Below are 12,046 nucleotides of genomic sequence, written 5' to 3'. Positions count from 1 at the left end.
TGTGTCCAACTGAATGGCAGTGTGAAAGATCCTCCACTGACTAGTCATGATCCCAAAGGTGCATTCCACATATCTGCGTGCACGACTCAGCCGATAATTAAAAATCCTCCGTCGGGCATCCAGTCCCCTTCGTGGGTATGGGCGCAGCAGGGTTGTCGTTAAGGGAAACGCCTCATCCGATACCATCACAAAGGGCACTGGATGTGTGGAACCCGGCAAAGGTCTTGGGGCTGGGAGCGTGCCGCCATCTCGAAGAATTTGCATCCCAATCTGTGACGTTCGCAACACCCGAGAATCCCCAGTACTACCATAGGCACCAACGTCAATGGCAACAAATTTATAATGGGCATCAGCCACCGCCATCAGGACCACAGAAAAATACTTCTTATAATTAAAGAAGCGTGATCCTGATCGTGGGGGCTGCTGGACCCTAACATGTTTACCATCGACTGCACCTATGCAGTTTGGGAAATTGGCCACAGACTGAAAGCCTGCTGCAACCTGCAGCCAAGTCTCCTCGGTTGGGGAAGGCATCACTATAGGCTGCAACTTCTGCCAGATGACGGTACATGTGCACCTCACAATGTTAGAGATGGTAGATTTACCAACTCTAAATTGGAGGTGCAGGGATGTATAGCTCTCTCCTGTGGCCAAAAATCTGCAAAGAAACAAAAAAGAAAATTAGAAATGTCACACAAAAAGGTAATTACAACATGTCACAAGTTAAAGCCGCTATAATATGCATCCAGCACCATTCAATAATGATGGCATTAACACCCAGCACAACACAAAGGGTGTAAAAAATTTAAATAAAAAGCCTGATGGGACTTGTGCACACACACATGCGAGATATGACCGAGTGTTGCATGGTAATCCCCGGACCTGCTGCATGCACTCCATTGTGGAGCGTGCGGCTCCATGTATTGGTATGTGGGTGCACACTCCGCTCCAGAGTGCAGGCGGCAGGGCCGGGGATTACCATGCAACACTCGGCCGTATCTCACGTGTGTGTGTGTATGTGTGCCCCCTGTCCAACAGGAGGACTGGGTGGGTTTAATCACACATACTGGACACAGAGACGTGTAAAATAGAGACGTAACGACATTCCCCCCGAAAAATTGTTACTTACCGCTAGGTGATGAGCAGCCTTTCCTCAGCAGAGATGGACTTCCTCATCACCGTGTCTTGCCGTGTTAAATGGGGTGCCAGAATTGTAAGCAGTCTGTCAAATGGCCATAATTGGTAACCGACAAAACGATATAAATTTTTCAGGATATCTGAAAAATTAAAAAGAAACACAAAAAAGGGTTACTTCACAAGTATTGCTAGCAAAAAAATGTAAATTAGTCATTCAATATATTTCTACTTACCTCCTCAAATCATTGTACAGCACATAAAAGTGCCCCTTCTCAGTTCGGTCTGCTACAAGCGGGTGCACCCACATTCGTTTATGCGCACGTCTTCTCTGCCGCCGCAGCCTCTAAAATAAAAAAATAAAATAATATTTTGTAAACACAACAATTAGAAAAATATATCCAACATGCCTGGAAAACAATGTGGATTATGTAAGGGTACGTGTCCACATTCAGGAAGGCCCACCCCCTTCTGGGACGCAATGATGCCAGATGTGTTCATTGTACAAATCCGGCATCATCGCACCCCACGCATAGGGCCCTGTTTTATTCATTGCGGAGACGCAGCTTCTCAACAATGAACACGGACATGCTGTGATCATAAATGACACGCAGCATGTCCGGAGTCGCAGGGCTGATGGATGACACACAGTGGACACGTGTTTTCATGAAATCACCTACACTATGCTGTTACATGTGGACGCTGCATGTTTGGCGCTGCGGCCACACGCAGCGCCAAACATACAGTGTTTCCAGAACGTGGACATGTACCCATAACCCAATATATAAAACAAACAGACATCTGCTTACCTGACGTGCATGTTGATTCAGAATTAGAAGCATCAAACCAAGGATCGCAATCCGGTGTGGCGTGCGGAGCTGGATCCGCGGGCTGTCATCTGGCCTACGCTCAGCACGTCCACTCATTTTGATGTGTAAGTTCCAAAATGGAGGATGGAAGAAGAAAAGGGTTGGACAAGGAAATGACATCATTTTTTTTTTTTTCCCCCCCAAATGCAGTAAGCTTTATTTGTGTCAAACACAGACAATCTGCAGAGAAAACTGCATCAAAAAATGCACTAAAAACCGCATCAAAAACGCACCAAAAACGCACCAAAAACGCACCAAAAACGCACCTGCGTTTTCTGCCAAGAGCTGCGGTTTTAGTCCTGAAAAAAAAAAGGATTGAAATCAGGATCGTGTGAACATACCCTAACTATGTGGCCTCTACTGTCTGGGTCCTCTACCACCCTCCCTATATTATTAATATTTGGACTTTGTCCAGTACAAACTGTAATTGTTTCAGTCCTTTATGATGAGTGTTAAAAGACTTTTGTGATTGCTAATGTGACTGTCCCCTTCCTTATAAAAAAAAACCATGGTGATCAGACCTTGTAATTTCTCCATGTTTCTTCAGTAGTTAAATGATGGACAACATTAAAATCGATGATGTTATATCTCCATAAGCTTCTTAGTGCAAACAGCTGTTCAAGTATGAAGGTAAGGTTTCCTCAATCTGCTTCGTATAGGAAAACTTAATGTAGATTGCAAATTCTCATTCAGACATGCTTTATCAACCACTTGGAAAAACCTAATACAAAATGGAGTTAATCAATTTTATATTTACATATAGGGGTAGAAGGCACGTGACAGTTTTTGCACCAGCTCCCAGTAGCTTCAGGCTAATATTTCCAGTAAAAAGGATATTAAATAATGTTAAACAATTAAATAACCTGTCTAGTTTAATATACACAAAAAGGAGGAGGAAGTCCAGTCACCAGCAAAATGACGTATTAGGTAGAGGAAAACTACAGTAGCTATGACTAAGGACCCTGTGTGGTCTGAAATGGCGTAAACAAGATGTTTTTATGAAATTACAATAAAGGACAAAGGTTTTTTTAAAAATCATAGCCTAATTTTCCTCTACCTAATACATCATTTTGCTGGTGAATGGAATTCCTCCTCCTTTTTTTGTACATGTTTCATTCACCTGCGAGTTGGCTCAGGATCTACATGTCCGTGCACCGCATTCTATTAACTCCGGAGTAACCACAATTGGATGAATCTTTGATGAGCTGAAATACCTTTTTTCTGCTTCTTGTCTATTTTAATAGCTTTGATTTATAAAAAAAATATAGCCTTCTGATGTAGTCGTGGACTCGAAGGCTATGTTCACATTGCATATTATCCTATTGTAAGTGGCTCTATCTGGGCTTGCGTCTAAAACCCTGGAAATGGGATATGGACATTTTCCCTGAAGGGGGCCATTGATTTAATGATGCAGTTGGAGTAATTGACTTTAGTGATGCAGCCAGTCACATTATGCTTGGTTGAATAAAATTTTTGGCAGTATGTGTTTATTTGAGGTTAGCACCAACACACAACTAATCACATCAAAGCCTAACAAGGTTGGAGCAGCCAGCAGAAGAAATAATGGATCCTTTGGTGGGTCCAGGTAATAAAATTATATTAGGGCTGTCCCACACGTCCAGATAATTCCGGTACCGGAATAAATCGGTACCGGAGTTATCCGTGTCCGTGTGCCTGGGAACTCACGGAGGCCATACGTGCGGCACACGTGTGCCGCCCGTATGGCGAGTGGGTACCACACGGAGCGTGTGGTACCCACTCTGCATGGTGCTGAAGCTGCGATTCATATCTTCCCTGCAGCAACGTTTGCTGTAGAGAAAATATGAAGAATAGTGTTTAAAATAAAGATCTATGTGTCCGCCGCCCCCCCACCCCCTGTGCGCCCCCCCGCTGGTCAGAAAATACTTACCCGCTCCCTCGCTGCTTCCTGGTCTGGCCGCGGCTTCTCCTGCATGCGGTCACGTGGGGCCGATCATTTACAGTCATGAATATGTGGCTCCACCTCCCATAGGGGCAGAGCCGACTATTCATGATTGTAAATGATCGGCCCCACGTGACCGCATACAGTAGGAGGCGCGGCCAGACCAGGAAGGAGCGAGGGAGCGGGTAAGTATTTTCTGACCAGCGGGGGGGGGGGCGCACAGGGGGTGGGGGGGCGGCGGACACATAGATCTTTATTTTTAACAAAATTCTTCATATTTTCTCTATAGCAAATGCTGCTACAGGGAAGATATGAATACCGGCTTCAGCACCATGTGGGGGGACAGCGCTTACTGTAGCGCTGTCTCCTGCACGCACACGGACCCCAGACGGAGAATGTCCGTGTGAGGTCCGTGTTTTACGCGGACCCATTGACTCTATTGGGTCCGTGTAAAACGTGCGCTCCCACGAACACTGACATGTCTCCGTGTTTGGCACACGGAGACACGGTCCGCAAAAAATCAATGACATCTGAACAGATGCATTGATTTTTATGTGTCTACGTGTGTCAGTGTCTCCGGTACGTGAGGAAACTGTCACCTCACGTACCGGAGCCACTGACGTGTGAAACCGGCCTTAGGCTTCAGCCACAAAAGGGCATATGAGGTTCAGCAGAAATTATTGTATACGGAGATTCCCCTCAAAAGAGGCTTTGAATTTTCTGTAATAATCCTCATTTGTTATGACCCCAATGGCAGAGGGTCTCAGGAATAAATACCAAGTCTACAAACACAAAAAACCAGCTCATAGGGCAGTGGTAACTGGGCTGACCATATATCTAATCCTTGCACCACAAATAGCAGTAGCCGGGGAACGTGCCTACGTTGGTTCTAGACGTCTCGCGCCAGCCGGAGAACTAACTAACCCTAGAAGGGAAAAGAAAGACCTTTCTTGCCTCCAGAGAAAAGACCCCAAAAGTTGGATACAAGCCCCCAACAAATAATAACGGTGAGGTAAGAGGAAAAGACAAACATAAGAATGAGCTAGGTATTTAGCAAAGAGAGGCCCACTAGCTAATAGCAGAATATAGTAAGATGACTTATATGGTCAGCAAAAACCCTATTAAAATATCCACGCTGGATATTCAAGAACCCCCGAACCGACTAACGGCCGGGGGGAGAACACCAGCCCCCTAGAGCTTCCAGCAAGGTCAGAACTCACATTTAGTACAAGCTGGACAAAAATAGAAGCAAAGCAAATAACCAAAAAACAAGGAAGCAGGACTTAGCTTAATTTTGCAAGATCCAAGACCAGCAGACAGGAGCAACAGAAGGATCTGATTACAACGATGCCAGGCACTGGACTAAGGATCCAGGAAGTTTATATAGCGACACCCCTGGACTAACGACCCAGGTGAGTGCCAAACTGAAGAAAGAAAATCCCAGAGTCATATCACTAGTGACCACAAGAGGGAGCCAAAAAGTCTAATTCACAACAGTACCCCCCCCTTAAGGAGGGGTCACCGAACCCTCACCAAGACCACCAGGACGATCAGGATGAGCAGCGTGAAAGGCACGAACTAAATCGGCCGCATGCACATCAGAGGCAACCACCCAGGAATTATCTTCCTGACCATAGCCCTTCCACTTGACCAGATACTGAAGCCTCCGCCTGGAGAGACGAGAATCCAAGATCTTCTCCACCACATACTCCAACTCGCCCTCAACCAACACCGGAGCAGGAGGCTCAACAGAAGGAACCACAGGTACAACGTACCGCCGCAACAAAGACCTATGGAACACGTTGTGAATGGAAAACGACACCAGAAGATCCAAGCGAAAGGACACAGGATTAAGGATTTCCAATATCTTGTAAGGACCGATGAAGCGAGGTTTAAATTTAGGAGAGGAGACCTTCATAGGAACAAATCGAGAAGACAGCCATACCAAATCCCCAACACGAAGTCGGGGACCCACACCGCGGCGGCGGTTGGCAAAACGCTGAGCCTTCTCTTGTGACAACTTTAAGTTGTCCACCACATGATTCCAGATCTGCTGCAACCTATCCACCACAGAATCTACCCCAGGACAGTCAGAAGGCTCCACATGTCCCGAGGAAAAACGAGGATGGAAACCAGAGTTGCAGAAAAATGGCGAAACCAATGTAGCGGAACTAGCCCGATTATTAAGGGCAAACTCAGCCAAAGGCAAGAAGGTCACCCAATCATCCTGATCCGCAGAAACAAAACACCTCAAATAAGCCTCCAGAGTCTGATTAGTTCGCTCCGTTTGTCCATTAGTCTGAGGATGAAAGGCAGACGAAAACGACAACTCAATGCCCATCCTAGCACAAAAGGATCGCCAGAACCTGGAAACAAACTGGGATCCTCTGTCAGACACAATATTCTCAGGAATGCCGTGTAAACGAACCACATTCTGAAAGAACACAGGAACCAGATCGGAAGAGGAAGGCAGCTTAGGCAAAGGCACCAAATGGACCATCTTAGAAAAGCGATCACATACCACCCAGATGACAGACATGCCCTGAGACACCGGGAGATCTGAAATGAAATCCATGGAAATGTGTGTCCAAGGCCTCTTCGGGACAGGCAAGGGCAAGAGCAACCCGCTGGCACGAGAACAGCAAGGCTTAGCTCGAGCACAAGTCCCACAGGACTGCACAAACGACCGCACATCCCGTGACAAGGAAGGCCACCAAAAGGACCTAGCCACCAGATCTCTGGTGCCAAAAATTCCCGGATGCCCTGCCAACACCGAGGAATGAACCTCGGAAATGACTCTGCTGGTCCACTTATCAGGAACAAACAGTCTGTCAGGTGGACAAGAGTCAGGTTTACCAGCCTGAAATCTCTGCAACACACGTCGCAAATCCGGAGAAATGGCTGACAAGATAACTCCCTCTTTAAGAATACCAACCGGTTCTGCGACTCCCGGAGAGTCAGGCACAAAGCTCCTTGAAAGAGCATCAGCCTTCACATTCTTTGAACCTGGTAAATACGAGACCACAAAGTCAAAACGGGAGAAAAACAATGACCAGCGGGCCTGTCTAGGATTCAGGCGTTTAGCAGACTCGAGATACATCAAATTTTTGTGATCAGTCAAGACCACCACACGATGCTTAGCACCCTCGAGCCAATGACGCCACTCCTCAAATGCCCACTTCATGGCCAACAACTCCCGATTGCCAACATCATAATTCCGCTCAGCAGGCGAAAACTTCCTCGAGAAAAAGGCACAAGGTCTCATCACAGAGCAACCAGGGCCTCTCTGCAACAAAACGGCCCCTGCCCCAATCTCAGAAGCATCCACTTCAACCTGAAACGGAAGTGAGACATCAGGCTGGCACAAAACAGGCGCCGAAGTAAACCGGCGCTTCAACTCCTGGAAAGCCTCCACGGCTGCAGGAGCCCAGTTAGCAACATCAGAACCTTTCTTGGTCATATCCGTCAAAGGTTTAACAATGCTAGAAAAATTAGCAATAAAACGACGGTAGAAGTTAGCAAAACCCAAGAACTTCTGAAGACTCTTAACTGATGTGGGTTGAGTCCAATCATGAATAGCTCGGACCTTGACTGGGTCCATCTCCACCGCAGAAGGGGAAAAAATAAACCCCAAAAAGGGAACCTTCTGTACTCCAAAGAGACACTTTGAGCCCTTAACAAATAAAGCATTCTCCCGCAAAACCTGAAACACCATCCTGACCTGCTCTACATGCGAGTCCCAGTCATCAGAAAAAAACAGAATATCATCCAGATAAACAATCATAAATTCATCCAGATACTTCCGGAAAATATCATGCATAAAGGACTGAAACACTGAAGGAGCATTAGAGAGCCCAAAAGGCATCACCAAGTACTCAAAATGACCTTCGGGCGTATTAAATGCGGTTTTCCATTCATCTCCTCGCATAATGCGCACAAGGTTGTACGCACCACGAAGATCTATCTTGGTGAACCACTTGGCACCTTTAATTCGGGCAAACAAGTCTGACAACAGAGGCAAAGGATACTGAAATTTAACAGTGATTTTATTCAAAAGCCGATAGTCAATACAAGGTCTCAAAGATCCGTCCTTCTTGGCCACAAAAAAGAATCCCGCACCAAGAGGGGAAGAGGAAGGACGGATATGCCCCTTCTCCAGAGATTCCTTGATATACGAACGCATTGCGGTATGCTCAGGTACAGACAGATTAAATAGTCTTCCCTTAGGAAATTTGCTACCTGGAATCAAATCTATGGCACAGTCACAGTCCCTATGAGGAGGCAGAGCACTGGACCTGGACTCGCTGAACACATCCTGATAATCAGACAAATACTCAGGAACTTCCGAAGGAGTAGAGGGAGCAATAGACACCGGCGGGGAATCACCATGAATACCCTGACAGCCCCAACTTGACACAGACATTGCCTTCCAATCCAAGACTGGATTATGAGTCTGTAACCATGGCAAACCCAAAACGACCAAATCATGCATTTTATGCAGAACAAGAAAACGAATCACCTCCCGATGTTCAGGAGTCATGCACATGGTTACCTGTGTCCAAAACTGCGGTTTATTTTCCGCCAATGGCGTAGCATCAATACCCCTCAGAGGGATAGGATTAACCAACGGCTCAAGAACAAAACCACAGCGCTTGGCAAATGACAGATCCATAAGACTCAGGGCAGCACCTGAATCCACAAACGCCATAACAGGGTAAGAGGACAATGAGCAAATTAAAGTCACAGACAAAATAAATTTAGGTTGCAAATTACCAATGGCGACAGGACTAACAACCCTTGTTAGGCGTTTAGAGCATGCTGATATAACATGGGTAGAATCTCCACAGTAAAAACACAACCCATTCTGACGTCTATGATTTTTCCGCTCATTTCTGGTCTGAATTCTATCACATTGCATCAAATCAGGTGCTTGTTTAGACAACACTACCAGAGGATTAGCGGTTTTGCGCTCCCGCAAACGCCGGTCAATTTGAATAGCCAGCGCCATGGAATCATTCAGACTTGTAGGAATGGAGAAACCCACCATCACATTCTTAATGGCTTCAGAAAGGCCATTTCTGAAATTTGCGACCAGAGCACACTCATTCCACTGAGTAAGCACGGACCATTTCTGAAATTTTTGGCAATACACTTCAGCTTCATCCTGGCCCTGAGAAATAGCCAGCAAGGCTTTTTCTGCCTGAACCTCAAGATTGGGTTCCTCATAAAGCAATCCGAGCGCCAGAAAAAACGCATCAATATTTGCCAATGCCGGATCTCCTGGCGCTAGCGAGAAAGCCCAATCCTGAGGGTCGCCCCGCAAAAAAGAGATAACAATTTTAACTTGCTGAACTGAGTCTCCAGATGAACGGAGTCTCAGAGATAGAAACAATTTACAATTATCCCTGAAATTCCTAAACTTAAATCGGTCTCCAGAAAACAGTTCAGGAATAGGTATTTTAGGTTCAGACATAGAACTACTGGTAACAAAATCTTGTATGCTTTGCACATGAGCAGCAAGCTGGTCCACACTTGTAATCAAGGTCTGGACATTCATGTCTGCAGCAAGCTCAAGCCACTCAGAGGTAAAGGGGAGGAAGAGAGGAAAAAAAAAAAAAAAAACTCAGAATTTCCTTTCTTATTATCCCACTTCTGCAATGCATTAAACATTCAATGTTGGCCTGGCATACTGTTAATACCCCAATGGCAGAGGGTCTCAGGAATAAATACCAAGTCTGCAAACACAAAAAACCAGCTCATAGGGCAGTGGTAACTGGGCTGACCACATATCTAATCCTAGCACCACAAATAGCAGTAGCCGGGGAACGTGCCTACGTTGGTTCTAGACGTCTCGCGCCAGCCGGAGAACTAACTAACCCTAGAAGGGAAAAGAAAGACCTTTCTTGCCTCCAGAGAAAAGAACCCAAAAGTTGGATACAAGCCCCCAACAAATAATAACGGTGAGGTAAGAGGAAAAGACAAACATAAGAATGAGCTAGGTATTTAGCAAAGAGAGGCCCACTAGCTAATAGCAGAATATAGTAAGATGACTTATATGGTCAGCAAAAACCCTATTAAAATATCCACGCTGGATATTCAAGAACCCCCGAACCGACTAACGGCCGGGGGGAGAACACCAGCCCCCTAGAGCTTCCAGCAAGGTCAGAACTCACATTTAGTACAAGCTGGACAAAAATAGAAGCAAAGCAAATAACCAAAAAACAAGGAAGCAGGACTTAGCTTAATTTTGCAAGATCCAAGACCAGCAGACAGGAGCAACAGAAGGATCTGATTACAACGATGCCAGGCACTGGACTAAGGATCCAGGAAGTTTATATAGCGACACCCCTGGACTAACGACCCAGGTGAGTGCCAAACTGAAGAAAGACAATCCCAGAGTCATATCACTAGTGACCACAAGAGGGAGCCAAAAAGTCTAATTCACAACATCATTAGAACAAAACAATCTAAATGAAAAACACCTAATGTGCTCCTTGGTGTGGAGCTTTGAAGCCAGGATGCTCCTGTGTTGGAGCAATGAGATAGGCGCCAGCCATCTGCCTCAACATTAAGCCTTGGTTTCCAACCTACAGGTGTATATCCCATACCCCCTCACTCAGGCACTTGGCTTCTCAACATGATGGTGGTGCATAGTACTGAGAAATGTGTCTTCATGGTGCCAGATTTGATACCACCAGACTTCTTCCTTTGGGGTGAGGTATCCTCAGAGAATAAGTCAAGATTTGAAGAAAAATATCCAACATTCAGGAAAATAGAGACATAGAGCGCTGCATCGAATTGTGTCTGGCAGAGAAGACAGCTCACTGCCAGCATTGTATGTAATGCAATCAATTACACATACATCAAGGTATGTAGTGTATTTATTGGTTCAGATTACTTCATCCTTGCTTCCATTGCTTCCAGAAGGTTTGAATGTGAGTGCAATCCACTAGATATATAGGAAAGTACCACTCATCTCCAGCAAACATTTCCAGCAAACATGCGGTAAGTTTTTGTTATATTTTGGAATTAAATATCATCTGGATAGAATATTACTGACATTTTTCTCTTGATGGATGCATGTAGAAGTAGTGCTTGGAGCTCTTACAATAGTCTTTAGTTCTGTTGAGGAAAAAAGCTATTTAAATCTTTTTCTCATTCCTTAACACAAAAGAGAGGGGTTAAGGTAAGGAACACACATTTTCAAATAACTTACTACTTGAACCGTACAGCTCTTTTAAGAAAAAAACCTTTAAGAGGATAGGCAAATGTTCAGTAGAGCTGGAAGTTAGGCCCTAAATCTCACCTGCTGTGGTGAGATTAGTCCAATTAGTCCAATGTGAACATGTGTTTATGGTGACCTCCTTTTTATAAACAGAGGCAGGTGCAATTTGTAAATGGATCTACGTTATTTTAACATTAAAATCAGCCTTGAAATTGTGTTTATTTTGCTTATTTATACTGAATACTGCTTTCAAATTAATACATCATGACAATGTTTGTAATTTCTGAAACAATATGATGAACAAAGAATAATAAAGAGATTGAATCATGATTTGGGCTTAATACTTTAAGGAAAGGCTTCACGTCGACACTTGAGTATCAAGTGCTGATTTTTCTCAGTTGAGTAGTCTTTTTTTGTACTACAGCACAGCAGCTCACAATGTCCCCAGAAAATTGAAGGTGATTGTTGGATGAACATACCTTAACCACCTTTCAAAATCTTATATTTACGTTGTTCTCGTCCAGTCTGGATTTTAACTCTTGTCCTATATTGGGCAGATAAAAAAAGTGAAAATATTCATCCAATATGTGGTTTACTGCCCTTAAAGTAGGTTTTCAAGATATGAAAAAAAGGTCTAGAATTGTAAGCAAGTTAACCTTGTACATTATCAGTTTTTCCTGTGTTCTCTTTGGTCTAAAGTTGCACAATGTTGTCCAAACTGATGCAACATTATGTGAACAATCGCTGGGACAAAACATACCATTACTATGGGCAAAACGCACATAGTTTTTCTACCAATCAACATTGTTAATTGTTTTGTGCTGTCCGTAGTGATGACATGTGTCATGACAACAAGAAATAATCATTGTCGTGGTACATGATGTAACTGTGGTAAAA

The 12,046-nt window shown here is 44.6% G+C and overlaps 1 long non-coding RNA gene across 1 annotated transcript; it reads right to left on the bottom strand.

Annotated features, from left to right (window-relative positions):
* Positions 1–1,246: 1,246 nt before the first annotated feature.
* LOC143769169 (uncharacterized) lies at positions 1,247–2,168 on the bottom strand. Its single transcript, XR_013214241.1, has 3 exons — positions 1,944–2,168; positions 1,371–1,480; positions 1,247–1,277 (listed from the first exon to the last, which is right to left on the bottom strand). It is a non-coding gene; the product is annotated as an uncharacterized LOC143769169 (long non-coding RNA).
* Positions 2,169–12,046: the final 9,878 nt, after the last annotated feature.

Source organism: Ranitomeya variabilis, chromosome 4, assembly GCF_051348905.1.
Source record: "Ranitomeya variabilis isolate aRanVar5 chromosome 4, aRanVar5.hap1, whole genome shotgun sequence".
NCBI classification, from domain to species: Eukaryota; Metazoa; Chordata; class Amphibia; order Anura; family Dendrobatidae; genus Ranitomeya; species Ranitomeya variabilis.
This window is presented reverse-complemented; position numbering and strand designations above follow the sequence as displayed.